The following is a 16,724-nucleotide window of genomic DNA, read 5'->3' on the forward strand; positions in this document are numbered from 1 at the left end:
ATCTCATGACCCTGAGATCATGACCTGAGCCGAAACCAAGAGTCCAACGCTTAACCAATTGCGCTACGCAGGCGCCCCAGGGCATTGGAATTTTTTTTTTCTTGCCTGACTTGTTTATTTCTTCGGATTCTTATGCAGCCAGACACTTGGCATTCACTGCCCACTCTCCCCCCAATTCTTTAATTTCCCCAAAGCCAAGTTACCAGTGCTTCCCACTGCCATCACCTCACCCCCAATGAACTCCACTATTTCTTTGACCGAGAGAGACACAATGAGAGAGGGAACACAAGCAGGGGGAGCAGGAGAGGGAGAAGCAGGCTTCCCGTGGAGCAGGGAGCCCAATGCGGGGCTCAATCCCAGGACCCTGGGATCATGACCTGAGCCGAAGGCAGACGCTTAACGACTGAGCCACCCAGGTGCCCATCTAGTTCCAATCTTTTCATTCTTTCCAAGACCCCTCTGCACTCCAGGAAATCGCCCCTCCTTCCAGCAAATGGCAATTTGGCTTTTATGGCATAGAGCAATGAGGCTATCAGGCATAAAGAACTCCCTCGACCTCCTACCATCTCCCCTGCGCATTAATCCTCTTCTCTGGGTTTGAGGCTAAGTCTCCCAAGGAGGTTCTAACTTTTCCAGGATTGCACTTGCTCCACCAGTTAGCCCTTTTCTCTCCTGAATTTTCAGTCTCTCCCTCTATATTGTTTCCTTTGCTGCAGCCTATTTTATGTGTCAGTTTCTCCCATCATAATAAATAAAAATTCTTCTTCAATCCTGCATCCTTCTCTAGGTAGCACAGCTTCTTTCTCTGTTTCTTTGTAGCCAGTATCCTCACAAGAGTCCCCACTGCTTCCTCCACTCCCTTATTCCCATTGCAAGGTAGACTTCCCACCCTCACTGAAGCTGCTCTCCCCAAGATCAGAGTGGCCTTCTAATTGCCAAGCGCAGCGATCTGTCCTTCCTGAACTCTCTCAAGCATGCCACTGTTGACCAGTTTCTCTCTCTTAAAATCTTTCTCCTTTGAATTCCATGAGCCTCTTCTGTCTCTCCTCTCCATCTCCTTCCCATCTCCTTTGTACGGCTCATTCACCCTCTCACCTTTTCAGAGCTGTTGGATCCCGAAATTAGCCCTTGGCTTTCTTCCTTCTTGCTTTACATACACTCTCAAGGTGATTCTGTCTACTCCCATGGTTTCAACCGCCATCTATACATTAAAGATTCTAAATTTAAATTTCCAACCCAGCTGCTTCTCCTGAACTTCATACCCTTATCTTACATAAAACTGACTACTTCACCTCTCCAGCTGGTGGATGTCCCTAAGGGCAGTTCAAACTTAACATCTTCAAAACCTGACTCAGCATCTTCCCACCAAATGTTTCCATCCTCTTTTATTTCCCCCAATTCTCTCTCAACTCCTTGTTTCTTATCCATTGGGCACAAAGGGAGAAATATCATGACAGAGAGAAGGGAGTTAGAGGGTTGGCTTTCCCTTGCTCTCCCAGCCTTGAGGAGGAAGAAGGCAGTCTTGAGTTATTTGCCAACAGCTTCCCAAGGCACAAAAGCTTGGCTAATGGCCCACTTGCTCTCAACCCAGCTCAGCTGTCCCCCAGCCTCTGATGCACCCCTTTCATTACCCACTGCTATTCCTTAGCCTGGACTTCCTCTTCCTATCAACTGCTTGATAAATGTGACCGATGTTCAGATTGGCTCTCTCACTTCTTTTCTGATCCCTCTTAAGTGTGCCTCACTGAATGCTAGAAACTTAAAATCTAAAAGCTACTTTTCCCAGAGTACCTTGTATCCTGGATTCCACGCATGACCTAACTTTCACCAAGCAGATCAGTGCACTTGAGATTCGGAGGGGGAAAGTGAACACTGAGTCAGAGGCCATGATTCTTACTCTCTGGGGAGGCAAGCTCGAATGTGGAAGTGTTAAAAGTTTTCCTTTTTGGGCGCCTGGGTGGCTCAGTTGGTTGGGCGACTGCCTTCGGCTCAGGTCATGATCCTGGAGTCCCTGGATCGAGTCCCGCATCGGGCTCCCTGCTCGGCAGGGAGTCTGCTTCTCCCTCTGACCCTCCTCCCTCTCATGCTCTCTGTCTCTCATTCTCTCTCTCGCAAATAAAAAAAAAAAAAGAAAAGAAAAAAAAAAAGTTTTCCTTTTTGCTGTGGCTGTAGCAGACTTCCCAGTATATGCCTTCCTGGATGTCAAAAAGCAGGGTGGAGGCATCCATTTCGTTGTCTTACTACTCGTTGTAATATCTCCAAGGTCCAGTACAATGCATGGCACATTGGAATTCAATAGATGAATACTGAAAGAAATTTGTGTAATGATCACATTCGGATTATTACCTCCATATCCTTTTTCCTCTTGTATTTTATTGGTATCATTAGTATATAGGGACATGAATTGCTGTTATTAATATCAAAGAGGTAGGGAATTCCAGAATGCCATCACTCTGGGCTGGTGGGAAGGAGCTCCCGTCAAGTTGTGAGAAGTCCTAGGAGTCTTATCCAGAGTGAACACTAAGGGAACACTGTTTGGTTTGGGGTGCACACTGGTAACCACGGACATCTTCCCTGTGCAAGATGACATGGGCCCTGAAGGACTCTCATCCCAAGCTCTTTACATGTAGGCTTTTGATGAACGTTGTTTTCTATTTTCACTTATTAATTATAATAAAACAAAAATAACATCTAGAATTCCATGAAAATGGTGTTTTATGAATGTGGTTTGAGGGTCCATCGTTGTCCTACCTACTATTATTGCATGTTACTTTCTCATACCTTATGTCTCCAGTCACCTCTGGAAGGATTATGGTCAAATCCCATGGGTGGGTGAGGATACTGGAGCCACATCCCCTATTCTCCCTCCCACCTCATGCCCAGTTTGTTTTGTATTTTCATTGGTCTACCATTTCAGGCTTAAGCACTTCCCAGCTTAAGGGAACATGATTCCATCAAGTGGAAAAAGAATTTAGGGGAGATATAATCCCCTGCACCCTGAGAAAATGCACCCTGTCTCCTGATGTTCCTTTCTTTTGGGTCCTCTCCTGCATTTACATTCTTTGTCTTCCTAAGCATCCTGACCCACTCAGAGACTGTTGGATTTGAGGCTGGGAAGGGCCTGCTTTTCTGAGGCAGAAAAAGAGTATCAGGGAAAAAGAATTTGCCATTTGGGGGCTTCCTAGCTCTGATGTTTGTTTTGACGTTTCTTGAAATTGCCAGCTGAGAGTCCCTTTGGTTGGCTAGAGACATTAAGGTGTAGTGAAATATTTAAATGTCCTGAGGCAGGATAGGATTAAAATAATCTCTAGAGCAGGGGTTTGCGTATTTTTTCTGTTAAGAGACACGGGAAATATTTTCAGCTTGGTAGGCCATATAGTTTGTCTCTATTCAACTTGCAGCTGTAGAGAGAAAGTCACAGACAAGACATATATGGTACGTGTGGCCAGATTTGGCTCACTGGCTGTAACTTGCCAACCCCCGGGTAAGACAAATAAATGCATCCTAACTGCATCGTGATCTTTTCAAATGTGCTCCATCCAAACGTCCAAATGGCTGAAACCCTGCTTCATTTCTGATTCAAGTCTCAGTTATTCCTTTGTGAAGAACAATCAATAACCAAGTCTTCAGATTATTAATATTACTAACTTACCCGAAGATTGGATAAATGAGACTTACTAGAAAATGAATGAACGGAAAGTCAATGTTAAGTCTCACTAGATGTGTAGTTTTGGGTAAGTTGCAGCACTACTCAAGACCCCAGTTTTGTTTTGTTTTTTTTTTAATCTGTGGGATTAGGGGGTTCGATCTCTTGATTTGTTTCCTTAAAAAAAGTATTGTTTTTTTGGGGTCTCCTTGTGGTGGTGGTACGAGAGCAGAGTGGAAACTGAGGCAGCCAGTCACTTCAGGACAGGATTGAGAAGGTTTCTTCCCCTCTTTGACTGAGTTTTAGTTGCAAGGAGGCATTCTGCTTCCAGAAAATTCTCAAGAAAAGTACTGCAGGCAACAGTAGTAATGACTGGATCAGGCTCTAACGGAAAGGGTGGAGAGATTCAACCAATTAGCCTGAAAGTTGGGGATAAGGTTCTTCTCCCAGAATACGGAGGCCCCAAAGTAGTTCTGGACCACAAGGATTATTTCTTATTTAGAGATGGTGACATTCTTGGAAAATATGTAGACTGAAATAAATCACTATTGAAATGGCATCGTGTGAAGCTGTCCATTCCACTGAAGTTCTGAAATCTTTCCTATGAATAATTTCCATGCCTAATGATATCTAAGAACATAATAATAAGTCATTGTTTACTTTTTTACAAAAATAATTCATGTTGATCAAAGCACGTTTAGAAAACAGAATTAGGGGCGCCTGGGTGGCTCAGATGGTTAAGCGTCTGCCTTCGGCTCAGGTCATGATCCCAGGGTCCTGGGATCAAGCCCTGCATCAGGCTCCCTGCTCGGCAGGAAGCCTGCTTCTCCCTCTCCCACTCCCCCTGCTTGTGTTCCCTCTCTGTCAAATAAATAAATAAAATCTTAAAAAAAAAAAAAACAGAATTAAGCAGAAAGAAGAAAACAAGAATCCCCACAATTCCACCACCAAGAGATAACACTTAACATTTTGGAACACGTCCTTTCAGTTGTCTATCAATTTAGCTATTCTGTTTCCTGCCTATCCTTTAAATAATAAAAATGGGATCATAATAAACAGCTTTGTGATCTCAAGTTTTCACTTAATGTAACATGAACATTTTTCTGTGTTATTAAATCTTTTTTTTTTTTTTTAAAGATTTTATTTATTTATTTGAGAGAGAGAGAGCACAAGAGGGGGGAGCGGGAGAGGGAGAAGCAGACTCCCCGCCAAGCAGGTAGCCCGATGCGGGACTCGATCCCGGGACTCCAGGATCATGACCTGAGCCGAAGGCATACGCTTAACCAACTGAGCCACCCAGGCGCCCAAATCTTTTTCTACAATATCATATTTATTAGCTGAGTTCTATTATGTGGATGTACCACAATTCATTTAACCAGTACACCCTTTCACTAGATTGCTTCAACTTTTTTATTTCCAAAAACTGTATCACAATGGACAGTTTCGTAGAGAAAGCCAACCATGCATGATACATATATTCCCTTATTTTTTTTTCAACTTGAAAACAAGTTCAGTAGTCATTCCATGTTTTGCCAATAGAGGTCATTTTAGGCTTTCTCAAAGTAAGGCCTTAAAGCCATTTCTGTAATATATAAGAACAAAAATAGTGGTTTTATTGTGAAAATGATTCAATTTTGGACCTTCGGTAATAATCAGCTCCAAAGGAAGAATCAAACTCCTTTATTTTTATCTCTAACAAAACTACTCTCTCTTTCTCTCTCTCACACACACACACACACACATACACACCCAATACTCAAATAATGAACTGCTTTGTTAGGATTTCAACACAAAATGAATAAAAATTACCTCTTTTGCCCAATTCAGAATAACTCTGAATGCTCTGCTTTACACAAAGACCTAAAGTGTCTGCAGAAGCCTGCAGTGGATAGTGACAAGCAGGGAAGGGAACTCAATGCTGAAAATATTGACCTCCCATGAGAAAAGCCCAGACAGCTCCTTTAGAAATACAGATTTGGGGATAACACTGAATGGAGCCTTGCCTAGACCATTACTTATCTATCACCTACTAGCCAGGTTTTGGTAGGTGATACTACATACATTTTGTTAGAACCTGAAATAATTGTTTTATGGGCATTTTTCTTGATTTTTATCAAGACCATAAATTCCCAAAGGCAGTGATCTGCCTATACTTCTTGGCGCACCACCCAATTACACCTAGCAAATTACTAAGTACAAGGGAGGTACTTAACAGTTGCAACTCAATGCTAATGGCAAGAGTCTATTCTGGTATAAAGGTGATTATTGAGATGCAGAGTGGTGGTTAGGGTGTCGGCTCTGGAGCCAGGTTGCCTATGTTTGAATCCCGACTCTGTTACTAGCTGTACTAGGTACTTTACCCCCTGGAGCCAATGTTTGTAAAATGTGGGTCGCAACAGTACATACCTCAGATGGTAGTTACGAGAATTAAATGAGATGAGACATGGGGGCGCCTGGGTGGCTCAGTCGTTAAGCGTCTGCCTTCGGCTCAGGTCATGGTCCCAGGGTCCTGGGATCGAGCCCCGCATCGGGCTCCCTGCTCCACGGGAAGCCTGCTTCTCCCTCTCCCACTCCCCCTGCTTGTGTTCCCTCTCTCGCTGTCTCTCTCTCTGCCAAATAAATAAATAAAATCTTAAAAAAATAATAAAATAAATGAGATTAGACATGTAAAATGGTTAGCAAAGGGCCTGGCCCATGACAAGTTCTTGATAAGTGTTACTAGACCGATTCCTGGATTAAGTGATTACTGAGGTGGTTGTTTTTTTTTTTCCTCTCTCTCATTTTTAAATTCTCTGATTCTTCCTGGCTGATGCTCTCTTTAGCTCTTCCTGTGGCCTCCGAGGACACCAGCCACTCTGGCCTTGCGGGTTCACTTGCTGTCTGTGGCCGATGGCTACACTGGCTCCAGGAAGCACTCCGATAGTCAGAGGCCACACGGCTACCTGGTCCCCTCCTGTTGCCTCCTTTTAAATTTTACTCCAGCCATCTTTCATCTGTTCAACAGGAGTTCCATTTGGTTTCACCCAATCACATAGACAGTCATCTTCATACATGAGATCGAAGAGGTCAACAGGAAACAGAAACGCTTTTCTTCATAGGGCTCAAAAGAAGTGTGCTTGGGCCAGAAAGAAAGAAAGCTTTGTGAAAGAGGGAAAGTCAACAGGGATGGAAATAGCACAGCATCTGAAGATGAAGCCAGTTGTGCCGAGGTTTCTGTTTTTCCCCCGAGTCAGCCATTTTGTGCAGTGGTTCTCTGCCCTTTTCCTATTCCAATACACGCCTGCCTGTAATAGTGGAGTCTCTAGGGGTGGGCAGGTGGGAGAAATAAAACTCACGTCTCCTTTGGGGCAAGTTCTGGAGGCAGGCTGCGTTACGGTTAAAAAAAAGTCCTCCTCTCCCATTCTGAGAGGTTCTAGAGGAGTATGTGACCTCCTCCCTACAAAGTCAATGACATGAGACTAACACAAGAAATAAGCAAACAAGTAAATATTATGTTAAGCTAAAGCTGACTTTATTACAATTTGGAGGTTGGAGCAGTTGTGTAAGGAGAAATGGCACTGAAAGCAGCTGAGCCCCTAATGAGGCTGGGATTTCCCAGGTAGAGGGGAGAGGGTTTTCAGGCATCTGAAAGCAGAAAGTGGAGGAGTGTAAGGAGACAGGCAGGAGGCATACTGTATGCAAGAAAGTAGGAAGGCCGCATTGTGGAGGCAGAACAGTTCAGATGTAATGTGTTAGGCATTAGAGAATCAAAGAAGGTTTTTGAACAAAGGATTGATAGGACAGCAGTATTCCTTTTCAACTAAAGGGGACAGGCCTGGGGGAGAGGACTGGAAAGAGGGATGTTCAGGTCAGGCGTGGACTGAAGTAGCAGCTCACCATGATTGCACTATCTGAGGGGCCTTGTCTAAGGGACTTGATCCAGGGGAGCCCGTTTTCTCATCTGTAAAATGATATGCCAGAGGTTTCTGGGAGAATTAATCATTTACCAAGTATTTTCCTGGGTTCCTAGAATGTGCCAGACACTTTGCTAGGTGCCAGAGATACCAAAATGGACAAGAAAATGTTACAGTCTCTGTCTTCCAGGAAATTGCCACCTAGTATAGGAGACTGACAATAAAAAAAAAAGTCAAGAGATTAAAAACTGCCAAGTCTGATAAGGTGATACTGTGATGAAGAGAGGCAGGAAGAGCATCTACTTTTTAGTTCAAGGGGTCAGGAAAAGTCTCTCTGAGGAAATGGAATTTATTGAGACCAGAGAACTGGGAAGGAGGCTATCAGGCAAAGAGCAAAGGGAAGAACATTCCAGAGAGAGGAATAGTATGTGCAGAGGCAGGAAAAGCTTGGTGTGTTTCCAGGAGACGCAAAGAACCTTAGAGCACAAGGAGTGAGGTGGGGGAGATGGAAAGAAGGGCAGTGGCTGGATCATGGCAGGAACGTGGGTTCTATTTTAAAGAGAGGGTAAGGCGAAGGACATAACTATATGTGCATTGTAAAACTATTACTCTGCTGTGTGCTAAACTTTGGGGGGGGGCAAGAGTAGGGATGGGGATATTATTTAGGACGCTCTCTATTGCAACGGTCTGGGTGACAGACGGTGCTGTCTTCCATTAGGGTGGGGGCAGTGGAGCTGAAGGGAAGTAGATGGATTCAAGAAATATTTTAAAGGTAGAATCAAAGATCTTGTACGTGGGGGAAAAAAGGGAAGGAAAGACTCTTGGGTTTCTGGCTTGCATGACTAGGTAGAAAATATTATTTGCTGATGGATAAGACCAGAAGATGCAGAATTCTCAAGCCAGGCATAAGAAAACACATAAAACACCTTGTTCAGTGTCTCGCACATAGAAGACCCTCAATAAATAGAAATTACTATTGTTGTCTGGTTGTTCTGTATTGTAGAACAATGGCTTCTAGAAAACAGCTGGGAACAGTAACTTCTCTGTCCTTAAATGTAGTAGGCAGGCATGAAATAGAACAGGATTCTGAGACAAATGGATGATAGGTCTTCATGAAATAAATTACAGCAAAATCTTAAGAAGTTAAGATGCATGTCAATTAATCTTCAACAGAGGAGGAAAGAATATGCAATAGGAAAAAGTCTCTTCAACAAATGGTGTTGGGAAAACTGGACAGCCACATGCAAAAGAATGAAACTGAGTCACTTTCTCACACCATACACAAAAATAAACTCAAAACACATTAAAGACCTAAATGTGAGACCTGAAACCATAAAAATCCTAGAAGAGAGCACAGGCAGTAATTTCTCTGACATCAGCCATTAACTACATTTTTCTAGATATGTCTCCTGAGCCAAGAGAAATACAAGCAAAAATAAACTACTGGGACTTCAACAAAATAAAAAGTTTCTGCACAGCAAAGAAAGCAATCAACAAAACTAAAAGGCAACCTACAGAATGGGAGCAGATATTTGCAAATGATGTATCTGACAAAGGGTTAGTATCCAAAATATATAAAGAACTAATACAACTCAACACCCAAAAAATAAATAATCCAATTAAAAATGGGCAGGAGACATGAACAGACATTTCTCCAAAGACGTACAGATGGCCAACAGACACATGAAAAGATGCTCAACATCACTCATCATCAGGGGAATGCAAATCAAAACGACAATGAGATCTCACCTCACACCTGTCAGAATGGCTAAAATCAAAAACACAAGAAATGACAAGTGTTGGGGAAGATGTGGAGAAAAAGGAACCCTTGTACACTGTTGGTGCAAATGCAAACTGGTGTAGCCACTGTGGAAGACAGTATGGAGGTTCCTCAAAAAGTTAAAAATAGGTGGGTATTTGGGTATTTACCCAAATTTTACCAAATTTACCCAAAGTTAAAAAGTTAAAAATAGGACGAGCCCAGGCACTACGGGGTATTTACCCAAAGAATAAAAAAAAAAAAACACAACACTAATTCAAAAGGATACATGCACCCTGATGTTTATAGCATTATTTACAATAGTCAAATTATGGAAACAGTCCCAAGTGTGCAGCGACTGATGAATGGATAAGGAAGATGTGGTACACATACACACACAATGGAATATTATTTGGCCATAAGAAATGATCTCTTGCCGTTTTGTAACAACATGGATGGAGCTAGAGAGTATAATGCTAAGCAAAATAAGTCACAGAAAGACAAATACCATGTAATTTCACTCATATGTGGAATTTAAGAAACCAACAAATGGAGAAAAAAAAGAGAGAGAGACAAACCAAGAAACAGACTCTTAACTATGGAGAACAAACTGATGGTTACCAGAGGGGAGGTAGTAGAGGGAGGGGTGAACTAGGTGATGGGGATTAAGGAGTGCACTTGTTGTAAAGAGCACTGGGCATTGAATGGAAGTGTTGAATCACTGTATTGTACACCTGAAACTAATATCACACTGTATGTTAACTATACTGGAATTAAAATAAAAAAATTTAAAAAAGTTATGATGCATAGAAGGGAATACCTACAATACAGCCAACTGAAGAAACTTTGGTTTATCAATCACCGTCTGATAAGGTCTTACTGCTTCTCTGAAATCACAGTAATAAAAACATGTAAACCACCAGAATGCTTCACACATTTAAAGCTTTTATTTTGAAAAATAAAATACAAAAGTCATTAAGTTGTAAATGTATATGGTAATTCCTCAACTTCTCAAAAACAATACAATGAATTATTTAAATAATTAAGATATTTAATATTATCCACATCAATACATTTAAACAGCAAGTGTTCTACGAAACATCAGAACATGTACAGACAACCTATTCCAAGAAGAAACTGCCCAATTCTGCTTATAGAATTCCATTTTAAAACCCTCCCCTTGAAACAAAAGTTTGGAATCTGGTAAGAAAAGACGAGGACCAGAGCAGTTTTACCAGAAAGCACACGCTCCCTCCGGGCTTCTTATCCACAGGGTTGTGCATGTAATTAGGATCAAGAGCACTGCAGTCAGGAAGCAGATCACTCAGGAAGGCCCAAATGTATATTGACATCCCACCCTCGCAGTGGGAGGAGACCGGCAAGCCAACAGGAGATGCGGGCCATGGTACATCCGCTCCACTGATCTCAGCGGGGGACAGCCAGTCTTAGAACTTTCCCTTCTGTTGAAGGCAGCAGTCTTCCCTAGGGCAAACAAATAGAATATGGTTACAGGTGTGGAGTCACACTTCATTCTCCCCAGCACCCAGCTGTGGTCCCGGCCTGAGCCTGGTAGGCAGCGAGAAGGACAGACGGTCACAAGAGCAGCTGCCTTGGAAGGACTACCAAGGAAGCACACACTCCCTCAGTCTGGGATGCTTTCGGACGCCTGCCGGTCGCTTCAGGACTCCAAACAAGCAGGTGGCAGCCAAAGCACGGGCTGCTCCTGCCCATTGCTGAATGACTGCGACTGTCATCTGCAATTGAAGCTACTGCAGGGGCACTGGTAGGGATGTCACATGTCCAGGGGTCTGACATGCTGACTCTGCATTTGAAAGAGTAGATACCAAGGTTCTTTAAAGGAAGATTTAGAGAACACAGCGACTGCCATTCAAACACCAAAGGGACCGCAAAGACAAGAAGAAAGACTAGTATCCTTCCTGAGATGCTTTGTTGTCTTCCTGCTTCTTCTGAGTCCTCTCGCTGCATGTGGCCCCTACAAGCTACAACAAACATACAAGGATGAAATGATGCTGTGGAGTCAACTCGAAGGCTGGAGTCAACTGACACTGCATTCTGCCTTGTGAAACATTCAATAAGTGGATCCCTGTGTGTGTATTTCACGGAGGGAATTTATCTATAAAAGGTATGATAACTGCTGTTACATACGTACATAGAGTGTATGTCTAACATTTAGCATTTGCTCCTTAGCAAAAAGGCAGTCAAAAATCCTGAAACCTATTAATATTATCAGCTCAAAGTCATCCATGATTTTGACATGGCATAGCAGTGTTCATGTGCTTTTTCAGTCTATTATCCATTAACCCAGCAAGTCATAAAAAAATCTCTTAATTCAAATTATTCAGTCTTAATTTTCTCATCAGTACAACAGGTATAATACCACCTACTTTGCCACAGTCGTCTGAACTCTGAATGAGTTCATTCATATATTACATATATGAATATCATATTATATATTATACAGTATGTGTCATATATGTTATTTATATATTACATATGTAAAATGCTTGGTATTTTATGCCTCGTATAGAGTATGCAGTCAGTACAATGTTATTATGTAAAATAAAACTAAAACGGCAAGCAAAACTATAAGAAAAAATCAGATTTTTAAAAAAGCTTTTCAAGTTCCAAACGATCTAAGGCATGACCACATCATTCAGAACAAAACAGAGTCTTAAGGAAGTGTGGGAAAGGGGTGTGAGCTCTGAGCGGCTGCGTCAGGAGCTCTGGGTTCAGAAACCAGCTTTGCCACTAATTGGCTGGTGTCCCTGGACACGTACCTGATGATTACTCAGATATGAAGGGGACTGATAAGGCATGGCTGGCCTAGCCCAACTGCAGCCCTTACCTACAATGAGACAACGTGGGTTACAAACAAGACCTCGCTGTACGTTAAAATCGGCAAGGACAGACTTGACCAACTCCCAAAACTACTCCTGCAAAAACCTGTGCACACACAGCACACACAGAAGCAACACGGGGTGGTGGAAGCAGCTCTGGCTGTCCTACTGTGCTGTGACTGCGGCAAATAACTGGCTCTCTCGGGGATCAGCTTCCTTACCTGCAAACAGGGTAGGGGGGTCAACGGTCTCCAAATCTCTTCCAGTTAAAATATTTTATCATCTTACACTCCCCCTAATATTAAAAATAACAACTAACACTGTTTGAGTGCTTAGTAACAAGCTTTCTGTAGACATTATTATGGTTAATTCTTACTAGTACTCTCTTATTAATACCGTCCTCACTTTACAGATGAGGAAGCTGAGACACAGAGAAGCGATTTGCTCAATGCCACAGAGCCCAGATTCCAGCCCAGGCTGATGGACCCCAGAGCTGTGCCCTCCACTCCAGCCACACTGTCTCCTAGGAGAGCTTAAGCAGGGAAACCCAAAGACCAAGGAATGTCCCCCAACTCTCACCTCACGTACATAAGTGGTTCCTGGCTCTGCTACTCCACTTCCTCAGTCTGTCAAAGGAAGCAAAAGATGTTTTAAAAGTCCTTGAAGTTGGTCAGGATGAAAAGTGACTGCTCCCATTGAAATATCAGGGGTAGCTTGTAGGCTCTGATCACAGATTTTCTAATGAACTCAGTCTGCTACTATTGTATAATAAGGAATCTGACTGGACTATGTCCCTAGTTCCTGGTAGGGAGACTCTAAATTCTTGGATTTTCCCACGTAACGGGAATGTCTTCATTATTCTGGAGCTCCCTGGATCATACTTGAATTTATGCTACGAGATGAGATAACTCAGGATGGGGGCTGGTCACAGAAAGATCAAAAGTCAGAAACTGGCTTTGCCACTAATTGGCTGGTGTCCCTGTGATTAGAGATTTGGGAATTTAAGCCAGCCAACCTCTGGATAGGGGATGTTGGCTGGCACTGACTTCAATCACATGGTCAATGATTCAGTCAATCACGTCTATGTAATTAGATCCCAATAAAAACTATGGATGCTGAAGTTCAGTGGAGAGCTTCCTGCTTGGTGAATGCACTGACGTGTTGCTGAGAGGGAGAAGTACCCTGATTCCCTGGGGAATGGGCACAGCTCTGTGTTTGAGACCCTTGCAGTCCCTGTCCTACATGTCTCTTTGTTTGGCTGATCCTGATTTGTATCCTTTATAATAAAACTGTAACTGGCCGTACAGCACTTTGCTGAGTTCTGTGAGCCACTTTAGCTAAATACCAAACCTGAGGGTTCTGTGGGCTTCCATTTTCTCATTTATTGTAAGTTAAATTCTTTTACAGCCCTTTTCTAAGTGTGTGTGTGTGTGTGATGCATTAAACTAACCACAGTAAGGGGCTTGAAGTTCCTAGTAAGCCTTTTGCACATTTTTTTTTTTTTTACTGATTTGTAGGAATCCTCTATACTCTACAAATGAGTCCTTTGTTTCTAATTATTTTATTCCACTTAAGGTATACTTTTTTACTCTCCTTATGATGCTTTCTAATAAGTAAATATTATCGATTTTAATGGAGTCCAAGTTATCCATTTTAAAATTAATGATCAGTGTTTTTTACGATCTGTTTAAGAAATCCTTCCCTCTTAAGGTCATGAAGATATTCTCCTTTATCGTCTCCTAAAAACTTTATTATTTTGCCTTTCACATTTAGGTCTATAATCGGCCTGGATATGATTTTTATGTATGCAGTGAAGCAGAGGTATCCCTTTAATTTTAGTCTCAAATTCCCTTTCTTGATTCCCTCAAACTTATTATGCAAAACAGTCTTTGGATTTGACATTCCTTCAAGACTTGCCTCTTGGATTTTTCTCTGGCTCCAATTGCCACACCCTGCAAGTGATTGATGGCTTATTGATGAATCCATCCAGGTTTCTGGGGCATCACGCCTAGCCCAGGCTCAGGGCCCAGTGCCCCCTTATCTGCAAAAACTGATTAGTCTTTAGGGGAGATCAGAAGTTCCTTAAGAAGATCTCTTTTTTTCTGTGGCTCTTGAGGACTTCCAACTTTTCACCCATAACAGAAATTCAGTAAACATTTGTTGAATAAATAAAATGAATGAATGGGAGGATTAAAATTGAACATATGCTAATAAGAATGTGCCATGAAAGTAGTTTGGAATTCTCAAGTATACATATCCGCTATTAATGGCTGACTGTTATCGGACAAGGATCTGAGAAGACAGAGCCTTCGACCCTGGTGTGAGAAGGCAGCTTCTCTTAGAGAGCCCAGCCCACTTACTGTAGGCTTGCTTCAGGCAACACGACTTCACACAGAGTCTGTGAGGAGGTATGTTTCCCTCACCAATCCATACCTGGGATGATTTTAGAAACCGAGTTCAGTGCGGAGTCTTCATTTCCTATTTACAAGCCAACTACTGATAGCAGCAGCCTGGAGGCAACACGTATTACCACTAGGCTAGAAAGGGACGTCTTCTGCTGGGCTTGAGTAGTAGCTGACAATTTTCTCCCCACTACTGTATAGGAATGGCGATGATGGCCAGATGCAGGACACTCCGGGCCACTTCAGGCACACAGTGTCAGCTGTAACACTGCCTGTCTCTCTTCGACTCAAGAAACAGCACTGACCCAGGTAAGTGAAGGCGTGACATTGCAAGGATAACTCTGGATCTGTTTTAACTAATTTTTTAAAAAAGTAAGAGTTATAATTTTCAAACTCTCACTGTCCTTTCCCAACCTGGGGGCTTTGCAGTTGAGGGCCAATGGCTGTGAATATCATGTATTCACAAGTCTCCTGGGCTCCAAGTAAGACAAGTTAAAAGGCCATGGATGTCTATGTGATAAGAACAAAGGGTGGCTGTATAGTTTTATTTCAAGTTAGATATCAGAAGGCCGGAGCAGATTCACTAAGGCAGGCTTCTTGTATGTGGAATACCATATGGCTTATAAGTTACCTCAAGCAACTGGATTTTAGTTATCAATAAAGTAGTTCCCTAATTTTGGAAGACATTGACACTGAGCTCTCTCAAATTAAGATGGCGTTAAATTACTGTTAAAACCAACAATTACCAGAGGCCAATCTTTCTACCACCAGCCTAGCACTCTTTAAAAAGATCCCTCTGACACAAGAGTCTATCAGATTAAGAAGAGGAAGCAGATACAGTACCTGAGGTTTTTCTTTAAGAAATTCAGGGAGCTGAAATTCTCCTTTATAGACCTGGAAAAACAAAGCCAAGTGTGAGTTTAAGGAAACAGGTACTGTCATCATCATTTCAGGATGCTCGCAATGCCCGATGGTGGATGGATTTACTGCTTCCGTCTCGGTGAGTTTTAGAATGGGAGGGAAGCCTGTCAGTTTAAAAACTGCTAGCATTGAAGGACTGAGTGAAATTCCCATTCACTCTGGTCCCACCTGTTCTACATTTGCCTGAGTGCTCCCAAATGCGGGGTGGCTGGGAGAGGGCTCAGTCTGAAGAAGAAAAAAAAGCATCCCAACATTCCAAGCTCCAATCATTTGAGCTGAGAGAGAAAGCAAGCCCTGGGCCATCTCTCTCAAGCAACCAACAGAGAATTCACACAATTTGGGAACAGGCTCCTCCTGGTATCCCTTTAAAATCTCCACCCTTACAAATCTTAGATTTATTCCAAATTTACTTTACTTTTTTGTTGTTGTTGTTGTTAAAGATTTTATTTATTTGAGAAAGAGGGAGACAGAGATGGTGGCAGAGATAGTGAGAGAGAGCACGAGTGGGGAGGAGAGGGACAAGCAGACTCCCTGCTGAGCAGGGAGCTGGACGTGGGGCTCAATCCCAGGACCTTGGGATCATGACCTGAGCCAAAGGCAGATGCTTAACTGACTGAGCCACCCAGGTGCCCCCCAAATTTACTTTTCTTAATGTGCCCTATATTCCCATAATAATTTGAATATTAGATGATTCTTAAAATGATATACTTTTAACCTCATAAAAATCTTATAATAAAAACTTACTCTTCTCAATATATAAAATTATGTTTTAATACAAGCAATAAGGAAATAACTTTAAAAAACAATACCATTTATAACAACATAAAAAAAAAAACCCACCAGATACCTAAGAATAAATCTAACACAAGATGTATAAGATCTTTACACAGAAAACTATAAAACATTATTGAGAGAAATGAAAGACCAAAAAATAGACATACCACTTCCAGGGATTGGAAGATTCAATATAGTAAAGATGTTCATTCTCCTCAGGGAATTCCAATCAAAATTCCAGCATACTTTTTGGGCAGAGGGGGCAGGGGTAATTTCAAGCTGATTGCAAAAGTTATATGGAAATGCATAGGGCCAAGAATAATCAAAGTAATCTTAAAAAGAACAAAGTGGGGGACCTACTCTACTAGATACTAAGACTTATTATTACAGCTATAATTAAGCCAACTATACAGCTAGATATATATACACGCATAAGTTATAACTGTTATAATATACGAATATATGTTACAA

General features: G+C 42.1%; 1 long non-coding RNA gene and 1 other non-coding gene across 2 annotated transcripts in view; one reads left to right on the top strand and one right to left on the bottom strand.

Moving 5' to 3' along the window:
• LOC145721527 (uncharacterized) overlaps positions 1-16,724 on the top strand; it is a 31,770-nt gene that overhangs the window by 4,214 nt on the left and 10,832 nt on the right. The window contains exon 2 of the long non-coding RNA XR_014145255.1: positions 14,760-14,867. This is a non-coding gene — a long non-coding RNA (uncharacterized LOC145721527). The remainder of the gene's footprint in view (positions 1-14,759; positions 14,868-16,724) is intronic.
• On the bottom strand, positions 10,224-15,886 carry LOC102736328 (uncharacterized). Its single transcript, XR_014145254.1, has 3 exons — positions 15,402-15,886; positions 12,736-12,782; positions 10,224-10,780 (listed from the first exon to the last, which is right to left on the bottom strand). It is a non-coding gene; the product is annotated as an uncharacterized LOC102736328 (transcript).

This window comes from Leptonychotes weddellii, chromosome 5, assembly GCF_054177405.1.
Source record: "Leptonychotes weddellii isolate Sample4059 chromosome 5, ASM5417740v2, whole genome shotgun sequence".
NCBI classification, from domain to species: domain Eukaryota; kingdom Metazoa; phylum Chordata; class Mammalia; order Carnivora; family Phocidae; genus Leptonychotes; species Leptonychotes weddellii.